The following is an 11,426-nucleotide window of genomic DNA, read 5'->3' as shown; positions in this document are numbered from 1 at the left end:
CGTAAGTGATCTAGAAGATAGAATAATGGAAATCACATATTCAGAATAGCAAAAAGAAAAATAAATTAAAAAATAAAACAGTTTAAGGGATCTTTGCAACATCAAGTGTACTAACATTTGCATTACAGAAAATCCAAAAGGAGAAGAGAAATGGGTCGAAAATGTATTTAATCAAATTATGGCTGAAAATTTCCCAAACCTGAAAAAGGAAACAGATATCCAGGAAAAAAAAAAAAAAAAATACAGAGGGTCCCAAACAAGAGGAAGCCAATCAAACCCACTTCAACACATTTCATAATTAGAATGGCAAAAGTTAAAGACAGAATTATAAAGGCAGCAAGGGAAAAACAGAGTCAAATGCAAGGTAACTGCTTTCCCGCCTCCCCTCCCTGCCCATAAGTCTATGAACAGATTTATCTGCCGAAACACTGAAGGTCAGAAGGAAGTAGCATAATGTATTTAAAGCGCTGAAAGGGAAAAACCTTCAACCCAGGATGCTCTTCCCTTTAAGGTTATCATTTAGAATTGAAGGAGAAATAAAGAACTTTTCAGACAAGCAAAACTTTGAGTTCTACAATACTGAAATGACCCTAAAAGAAATGTGAAAGCATCTTCTATAAGTGGAACAGAAAAGGCCATAACAAGAAGTAATAATCTACAGGAAGAAAATCCCACTATTAAAGGCAATTAAATAGTAAAGGCTGAGGATAAAACAATAAATAACCTACTACAATGATTAAAAGACAAAAAAATTGTAAAATCAAGCATAACTACAATAATCAGGGAAGGGATAATCATGAAGATGTAAAATATAACATCAAAAACACAACGTGTGGTGGAAGGAGTAAAAAAAAATGTTGATCTTTTAGAATTTTACTGATATTCTTATATTTTACTGGTATTCTTATAGGTCAACACACAGGAACCCTATGGTAAGTACAAATAAAAAAAAACTACAACAGATACACACACACCCACACACAAAAAAAACCTGAGGAAAGAACATAAGTGTACTATGAAGAAAATCATTAAACCATGAGGGAGGAAACACAGAAACAACCAGAAAACAAGTAGTAAAATGGCAATAAGTACATACCTTCAGTAATTAAATTTCAATGGATTAAATGTTTCAATGAAAAGACAGGGTGACTCAGTGGATAAAAAGATAAGATCAGAGACTCACTTTGGAACTAAAGATACATACAAACTGAAAGTGAGGGATGGAAAAAGTTATTTCATGCAAATGGAAGTGACAGGAAAAGTGGGGGTAGAAGTATTCACATTAGACAAATTTTAAAATAAAGGCCGTAACAAAAGATAAAGAAGGGATATATTGATAAAAGTATCAATACAAGAAGAGAATATTATGCTTGTTAACATATGTGCACCCAATACAGAGCACCTAAATATACAAAGCAGATATTAACAGACAGAAAGGAGGAAACTGACAGCAATACAATAATAAGGGGTGACTTTAACCACCTACTTACATGCATGGACCGGTCATCCAGACAGAAAATCAATAAGGCAACAGTGGTCTTAAAATGATACAATAGACTAGTTGGATTTAATAGAGATCTACAGGACATTCTATCCAAAACCAGGAAAATAGACATTGTTTTCAAGTGTATATGGAACATTCTCCAGGATAGGCCACAAAACACGTCTCAACAAATTTAAGAAGACAGAAATTATATCAAGCATTTTTCTGACCAAAATGGTATGAAACTAGAAATCAATTACAGGAAAAAGATGGGAGAAGCACAAACATGTGGAGACTAAACAACTTGCTACTAAAGAACCAATGGGCAATGACAATATCAAAGAAGAAATCATAAAATATCTCAAGGCAGATGAAAATGGAAACAAAACTTTCCAAAATCTATGAGATCCAGCAAAAGCAGTTCTAAGAGGGAAGTTTATAGTGCTACAGGCCTATCTCAAGAAACAAACAAAAAAAAACCTTCAAAAAATCAACTAACTCTCCCACTAAAGGAATGAGAAAAAGAAGAACAAACAAGGACCAAAGGCAGCAGAAAGAAAATAATAAAGATTACAGAAGTAAATAAATTGGAGACAAAAAAAGATCAACAAAATCAAGAGCTCATTCTCTGAAAAGATAAACAATATTGATAAACCTTTAGCCAGACACATTCGAAATAAAAGAGAAAGGACCCAAATTAATATAATAAGCAATGAAAGAGGAGAAAGAACAGCTGATACCACAGAAATACAAAAAAAAATTTCATAACAGAATAAAATGGGCAATTATATGCCAACAAATTGGAAAACCTAGAAGATAATGGACAAATTTCTAGACATATACAACTTTCCAAAACGGAATCAGGAAGAAATAGACAAGCTGAACAGACCAATCACTAGTAGTGAAATTGAATTTGTAGTAAAAATACTCTCACCATACAAAAGTCCAGACTGGACAGCTTCACAGGGGAATTGTACCAAACATATAAAGTACAGCTAATACTTATCCTTCTCAAACTATTCCAAAAAAAATTGAAGAGAACAGAGCACTTCCAAATTTATTCTACAAGGTCACAATTTCCTTGATATCAAAAGTAAAAACACAAAAAAAGAAAATTACAGGCCACTATCTGTGATAAATATAGATATAAAAATCCTCAACAAAATATTAGCAAACTGAATTCAACAATATATAAAAAGGATCATGAAGTGGGATTTATTCCAGGGAGGTAAGGATAGTTCAATATTTACCAGTCAATCAATGTGATATACCACATTAACAAAAGGAAGGATAAAAATCACATGCTCATCTCAAAAGATGCAAAAAAAGAAAAAGCATTTGATATAATTCAACATCCATCATAATAAAAACTCAAAGTGAATGAAGAAGGAACATATCTCTACATAATTAAGGTCATTTATGACAGACCCACAGCAAACATCGTACTCAACTGTGAAAAGACAATTTTCCTCTAAAATCAGGAACAAGACAAGGATGTCCACTCTTACCACTTCTATTTAACATAGTATTAGAAGTCCTAGCCACATCAAAGAGTGAGAGAAAGAAAGAGAAAGAGAGAGAGACAAAGAAAGAAAGAAAGAAGGAAAGAAAGAGAAAGAAAAGAAAGAAAAAAGAAAAGAAAGAAAGGAAGAAAAGAGAAAAGAAAGAAAGGAAGGAAAGGAAGAAAGGAAAGAAAGAAAAGGCATTCAAATTCAAAGGGAAGTACAAATGTCACTATTTACAGATGACATGATACTGTATATAGAAAACTCTAAAGTCTCCACAGAAAAAACTATTAGAACAAATGAATTCAGTAAAGTTATAAGAAAAAAATTAACATACAGAAAAATGCTGCTTTTCATACACTAATAATTATCAGAGAGAAATTTAAAAAATAAACCCACTTATCACTTCATCAAAAGAATAAAATACATAGGAATAAACTTAACCAAGGAGGTGAAAGAGCTACATTCTGAAAACTATGAAACACTGATGAAGCATTTCAAAATGATACACAGAAATGGAAAGATAACCTGCATTCCTGGACTGGAATAATTAACATTGTTACAACATCCATACTACTCCAAGCAATGTACAAATTTAATGCAATCCCTATTTTAAAAAACCCAGGAGAATTTTCACAGACTAGAACAAATAAGCCTAAAATTTGTTTGTAACCACAAAAGGCCCAGAATTGCCAAAGCAATTAAAAAAAAAAAGAACAAAGCTGGAGGCATCATGCTCCCTGCCTTTACACTGTACTACAAAGCTACAGTAATCAAAATGGCATAGTACTGACACAAAAATAGACATACAGATCAATGGAACAGAACAGAGAGTCCAGAAATAAACCACACTCTTATGGTCATTTAATCGACAACAAAGCAGGCAGAAATATATAATGGAGGAAAGACAGTCTCTTTAAAAAGTGCTTCTGGGGAAACTGGACATGTAAAAATAAAATTAGAACATTCTCTGGCCTCACATACAAAGTAAACTAAATGTAAGACTGGATACTATAAAACACATAGAGGAAAACATAGACAGAACACTTGGTGAAATATATTAGAGAAGTATTTTTTTGGATCCCTCTCCTAAAGTAAAGGAAATCAAAGCAAAATAAACAAACTGAACCTGATTAAACTTAAATGTTTTGCAAAGCAAAGGAAACCACTGCCAAAACAAAAAGATAACCTATTGAATGGAAGAAAATATTTGCAAATGATATGACTGATAAGGGGTTAATATCAAAAATCTGTAAACAGCTCATAAACTCAATAGCAAAAAACCAAACAACCTGATTAAAAAATGGGCATAAGGTCTAAATAGACATTTTTTCCAAAGAAGATATACAGATGACCAACAGGCACATGAAAAAATGCTCAACATTGCTAATCATCAGCAAAATACAAATAAAAACCACAATGAGATACCACCTCACACATGTCAAAATGACTGTCATCAAAAAGTATACAAATAACAGACTGCGAGGATGTAGAGAAAAGGGAACCCTACTACACTGTGGCTGAGATTGTAAATTGGTAGCCACTATGGAAAACATATGGAGGTTCTTCAAAAAACTAAAAATAGAACCATATGATCCAGTGATTCCACTGCTGAACCTGAAGCTGTGGAATCTGAAGAAGAGAAAACACTAATATGAAAAGATATATGAATTCTAATGTTTATAGCAGCATTATTTACAATAGCCAAGGTATGGAAGCAACCCAAGTGTCCATCAAGAGATGAATGGATAAATGAGAAAATCTGGTGTATATATATACAATGGAATACTACTTAGCCATAAAAAGAATGAAATTCTGCTATTTTCAACAACATGGATGGACCTAGAGAGTATTATTCTTAGTGAAATAAGTCAGAGAAAGACAAATACTCTATGTTATCATTTATATTTGGAATCTTATAAATAAACAAATGTATATAACAAAAAAGAAACAGACTCAGAGATACAGAAAACAAACTTGTGGTTTCCAGTGGGCAGAGGAAAGAAGGAGGGGAAAGAGGGTATGAAATTAATAGACACAAATACTATATATAAAATAAGTAAGCAAAAAGGATATATTGTACAGAGCAGGAAAATATAGCCATTATTTTGTAACAACTTTAAATAAAGTATAATATATAAAAATATTGAATCATTATGTTGTACACCTGAAACTAATATATTTTAAACCAACTATATTTCAATTTAAATAAATAAATAAATAATGAAAAAGAAGAAATCACTATAATGTTTGGGATGTACCATATTTTTTTCATGTATCAGCTTATCTATACATTATACACCTACATTGCTGGCTTGAATTATATTCTCTAGATTTGTCCACTCATCTAATAGTTTATAGTTGCTTTGTTTTCAGTTTGGGGTTACTATGAATTATAGCAGTCATGAACATTAATGTATAAAACTTTCTGTGGACACATGATTTTCTGTCTCTTGGGTAACTGCCTTATTGTTGGCTACAATCTTAATGTACCTTCAAAAGATGATGCCAGGGAGAGTGGCCAAGATGGCAGAGTAGAGAGACTCTGAGTTCACCTCCTCTCATGAGCACACCAACATAATAAGTATCTGCAGAACAACCATCAGTGAAAAAGACTGGAACCTATTAGAAAAGATCTTTTACAACTAGAGATGTAAAGAAGTAACCACACTGAGATGGGAAGGAGCGGCAGATTCATGATATAATCAAATCCCATATCCCCAGAGTGCATGACCGACAAACTGGAGAATAATTATACTGCAAAGGTTCTCCAACAGGAGTCACATTTCTGAGTCACACATCAGGCTCCCCAACCTGGGGGTCTGGGACCAGGATTATGAACCCTCAGATCATTTGGCTTTCAAGGCCAGCAGGGCTTAATTGCAGGAGTCCCACAGGACTTGGGGGAAAAAGAGACTTCACTCTTAGAGTGTACACAGAATCTCATGCACACCAGGACTCAGGGAAAGAGCTATAATTTGATAGGATCCTGGGCCAGACCTATTTTCTAGTCCTGGAGAGTGTCCCATAGAGGTGGGGGCCAGCTGTGGCTCACCCTGGAGACATGGACACTACTGGTAGACATATTTGGGAACATTCAATCTCATGAACACTACTGTGGTTGGATTCCATCTTGGCTAATTAGTACCAAGACCTGGCCCCACCCAACAGCCTGTAGGCTCCAGTAAAAGGATGCCTCAGGCCAAGCAACTAACTGGACAAGAACATGGTTCCATCCATCACAGACAGACTGAGCCCACAGCCACTTCTAGACCCACCTCAAGATATGCCCACAGAGATGGCCCTGCTCCAACCACCAGTGGGCAGGCCCAGGCACTTAGTACAGGAAGCCTACACTAGCCCCTAGACTAGCCTCACTCACCAGGAGGCAGACAGCACACTCAAGAAAGCTATAATCCTGCAGCTTGTGTACTCAGTCCACCCAAAGCAGGCAAGACCCTACCCTGGGACCAGCTGGGCCCTGGCCCTTCCCACTAGCAGGCCAATGCAACCTTCAGGACAACCTGGACCACATATCCAGCTGTATCAAGAACTGGCCCATCACCCATCAATGATTTTTAAAAAGCTCTGGGATCTCTGAGCCCTGCAGCCAGACTCCAGAAATCAGCTCTGCCTTCCAGTAGTCTGGCTCTAACCCCAGAACCTGGCTTCACCTGCCAGTGGGTGGGCAAGAGCCCTGGGATCCTCTGGACCCTGACTCCACCAACCAGCACTAGCCCCAGGGCCCTGAGGAATCTGCAACTAGCCACTTTGTCACCAGGCTCTGCTAACCAGCACCCAGCAGCATCCACACAAGGCAGGGCCTGGCAACCAACTAGACTAGTGGCCAATCAAGCCTAGCAGACCACCCACATAGCCTGCTAAAACAGGACACACAGCCCTCTTACAGGAAACCCCTAGAGCATATAGCTTGGGTGAGAAGAGGGGCATGCACTGCTGGGATGCACAGAACGTCTCCTACAGAAGGTCACTTCTACAGGTCGAGAAATGTAACTAACCTACCACATACATAAAAATACAAATAGCAACTTAGACAAAATGAGGTGGCAGAGGAATATATTCCAGATGCAGGAACAAGATAAAACCCTAGAAGAACTAAATGAAGTGGAGATAGGCTATCTACCTGAGAAAAAGTTCAGAGTACTGATCATAAAGATGATGAAAGAACTCAGGAGAATGCTTGCATAAAATAAGAAGTTAGAAGTTTTTAACAAAGTGTTAGAAAATATAAAGAACAACAAAAGGGAAATGAAGAATATGGTAACCAAAATGAAAAATACACTAGAGGAAATCAATAGTAGACTAAATGATACAGAAGGATAGATAAGTGAACTGGAAGACAGAGTAGTAGAAATCACTGCCCCTGAACAGAAAAAAAAAAAAAGAATGAAATGAAATGAGGACAGTTTATGAGGCCTCGGGGGCAACATTAAGCATCCTAATATTTGCATTATAGGGGTCCCAGAAAGAGAAGAGAGAAAGGGGCTGAGGACATATTTGGAGTCATAATAGCTGAAAACATCTCTAACCAGGGAAAGGAAAAGTCATCCAAGGCAAGGAATCACAGAGAGTCCCATACAGGGTGAACCCAAAGAGGAATACCCCAAAACAGACTGTAATCAAATTAACAAAAATTAAAGAGAAAGGATATTAAAAGCAGCTATAGAAAAGCAACAAATAACAGAGGGAAACTTTAATAGGTTATCATGTGATTTTTTCCAGCAGAAACTGCAGGCCAGAAGAGAGTAAAATGATATATTTAAAGTGATGAAAGGGAAAAACCTACAATCAAGAATACTCTACCTAGTCAAGTACTCATTCAGACTTTATGGAGAAATCAAAAGCTTTACAAAAAAGCAAAAGCTAAAAGAATTCAGCACCACCAAACCAGCTGTACAACAAATGTTAAAGGAACTTCTCTAGGCAAAAAGGAAAAAAAAAAAAAAAAAAGCCACAACTAGAAATAAGAAAATAATGAAATAAAAAAGCTCACCAGTAAAGACAAAGATACAGTAAAGGTAGGAAGGTAGGAACAGTAGGAAACACACACAAAACTAGTAGGGAGGTTAAAAGACAAAAGTAATTAAATCATTTGTATCCACAGTTAGCAGTTAAAGGATACATAAAACAATCATATGTAAAATATGATACCAAAAATAGTAATTAGGAGTGGAGGAGAGTACAAATGCAGAGTTTTTAAAATGCATTTGAAATTAAGAGATCAGCAACTTAAAACAATCATTCACACACACATAGATTGCTACACAAAACTTCATGTTAACCACAAACCAAAATTTATAATAGATATACACACAAAAGAGGAATCCAAACATAATACTAAAGATAGTCATCAAATCACAAGAGACCTAGAATAAAGGGGGAAAATTTCTACAAAAACAAATCCAAAACAATTAACAAAATGGCAAGAAGAACATACATTATCAGTAACTACCTTAAATGTAAACGGATTAAATGTTCCAGCCAAAAGATACAGGGTGGCTGGATGGATACAAAAGCAAGACCCATACATATGCTGCCTATGAGAGACTCACTTCAGATCTAGAGACACATACAGACCAGAAGTGAGGGAATGGAAAAAGGTATTCTATGCAAGTGGAAATCAATAGAAAACCAGAGCATCACTTCTTGTATCAGAAAAAATAAAGTTAAAATAATGATTGCTACAAGAGACAAAGTATGACACTGCATAATGATCAAGGAATCAATCCAAGTAGAAGATATAACTGTAAATATATATGCAGCCAACATAGGAGCATCTAAATATATAAGGCAAATATTAAGAAATATAAAAGGAGAAATCGACAATAACACAGTAATAGTAGTGGACTTTACAACCTACTTACATCAATGGACAGATCATCCAGACAGGTAATCAATAAGGAATCATAGGCCTTAAATAACAAATTGGACCAAATGAACTTAATTGATATATATAGAGGGAGAATTCCATCTGAAAGCAGCAGAATTCTTTTCAAGGGCACATGGAACATTCTCAAGGATAAATCACATGCTAGGCCACAAAACAAGCCTTGGTAAAGTTAAGAAAACTGAAATCATAGCAAGCAACTTTTGCAACCACAATGCCATGAGACTAGAAATCAACAAGAAAAAAAAAAATACAAACACATGGAGGCTAAACAATATGCTGCTAAACAAACAATGGATCCTGAAGAAATCAAAAATACCTAGAGACAAAAGAAAATGATTCAAAAGCTGTAAGACCCAGCAAAAACAGTTCTAAGAGGGAAGTTTGTAACAACAGAAAATAACCTCAGGAAATAAGAAAAATCTCAAATAAACTAAGCTTACACCTAAAGCAGCTAGGGAAAGAACAAACAAAACTCAACATTAGTAGAAGAAAAGAAATCATAAAGATCAGAGCTCAAATAAGTGAAATAGAGACTGAAAATCAATAGAAAAGATCAATGAAACTAAAAGCTGGCTCTTTGAAAAGGTAAATAAAATTGATAAACCTTTAACCAGACTTATCAAGAAAAAAAGGGAGAGGGCCCAAATCAATAAAACAGAAATGAAAAAGGAAAAGTTACAACCAACATTACAGAAATACAAAGGATCATAAGAGACTACTACAAGCAACTATTCACCAATAAAACAGGCAACCTAGAAGAAATGGACAAATTCTGAGAATGGTACAATCTCCTACAACTGAATCAGGAAGAAATAGAAAATATGAACAGACCAATTACCAGTACTGAAATCAAATCAGTAATTTAAAAAACTCCCAACAAAAAAAAGTCCAGGGCCAGATGGCTTCACAGGTGAATTCTACCAAACATTTAGAGAAGAGTTAACACCTATTCTGAAACTTTTCCAAAAAATTACAGAGGAACATTCCTGAACTCATTCTTTGAGGCCAGTGTCATCCTGATAACAAAACCAAAGAAAGACATCACAAAATAGAAAATTACAGTCCAACATCACTGATAAACATAGATGCAAAAATCTTCAACGATCCAAATCCAACAGTAAATTAAGCGGATCATACACCATGATCAAGTGGAATTTATCCCAGGGATGCAAGGATTCTTCAGTATCCACAAGTCAATTGATGTGATATACCACGCTAACAAACTGAAGAATAAAAACCATATGATTATCTCAATAGATGCATAAAAAGCTTTTGATAAAATTCAATATCCATTTATGATAAAAACTCTCCAGAAAGTGGGCATAAAGGGAACATGTCTCAACATAATAAAGACCATGTATGACGAACCCAGAGCCAACATTTTATTCAACTGTGAAAAACTGAAAGCATTTCCTGTAAGATCAGGGACAAGGCAAGGATGCTCACTCGCATCATTTTTATTCAATATAGTTTTGGAAGCCCTAGTCACAGCAATTGGAGAAGTAAAAGAAATAAAAGGAATCCAAATTATAAAGGAAGAAGTAAAACTGTCATTGTTTGCAGATGGCATGATATCATACACAGAAAACCTTAAAGATGTTACTAGAAAAATATAAGAGCTTATCCAATGAATTTGGTAAAACTGCAGTATATAAAATTAATATGCAGAAATCGGTTGTGTTTCTGTATACTCCCAATAAACTATTAGAAAGAGAAATTAAGGCAACAATCCCATTTACCATTGCAAGAAAGATTAAAATACCTGGGAATAAATCTACCAAGGAGACAAAAGACCTGTACTCTGAAAACTGTAAGATGCTGATGAAAGAAACTGAAGACAACAGAAACAGATGGAAAGATATACTGTGTTCTTGGATTGGAAGAATCAATATTGTTAATACGACCATATTTCCCAAGGAAATCTATAGATTTGATACAATCCCTATCAAAATACCAATGGCATTTCCCCCCACAGAACTAGAATACTTTTAAAATTTGTATGGAAACACAAAAGACCCAGAATAGCCAAAATGATCCTGAGAAACAAGAATAGAGCTGAAGGAATCACACTCCCTGACTTCAGCCTATACACAAAGTTACTGTAATCAAAACATTATGGTACTGGCACAAAAACAGACACGTAGGTCAATGGAATTTGATAGAGAATCCAGAAATAAATCGACGTACTTATGGCCAATTAATCTACAACAAAGGAGGCAAGAATATACATTGGTGAAAAGACAATCTCTTCAATAAGTGATGCTGGAAAAACTGGATAGCTACATATAAAAGAATGAAATTACAACACTGTCTAACCCCTTTTACAAAAATAAACTCAAAATGGATGAAAGACCTAAATGTAAGACCAGATAATATAAAGTTCCTAGAGGAAAACATAGGCAGAACACTCTTTGATACAGATTTCAGCAGTATTTTTTTGGATCCCTCTCCTAAAGCAAAGGAAATAACAGTAAAAATTAACAAAATAGCAGTTAAATAAACCTAAAAGCTATTTCCTAGCAAAGGA

General features: G+C 35.2%; 1 long non-coding RNA gene across 6 annotated transcripts in view; it reads right to left on the bottom strand.

The window, feature by feature from the left end:
* Positions 1 to 11,426, bottom strand: part of LOC123617697 (uncharacterized) — a 549,026-nt gene that overhangs the window by 70,249 nt on the left and 467,351 nt on the right. The gene's annotated exons all lie outside the window — the stretch shown is intronic.

This window comes from Camelus bactrianus, chromosome 11 (assembly GCF_048773025.1).
Source record: "Camelus bactrianus isolate YW-2024 breed Bactrian camel chromosome 11, ASM4877302v1, whole genome shotgun sequence".
Classification (NCBI taxonomy): Eukaryota; Metazoa; Chordata; class Mammalia; order Artiodactyla; family Camelidae; genus Camelus; species Camelus bactrianus.
Note: the sequence above shows the minus strand (reverse complement) of the source record. Positions and strands in the feature narration are given on the sequence as shown.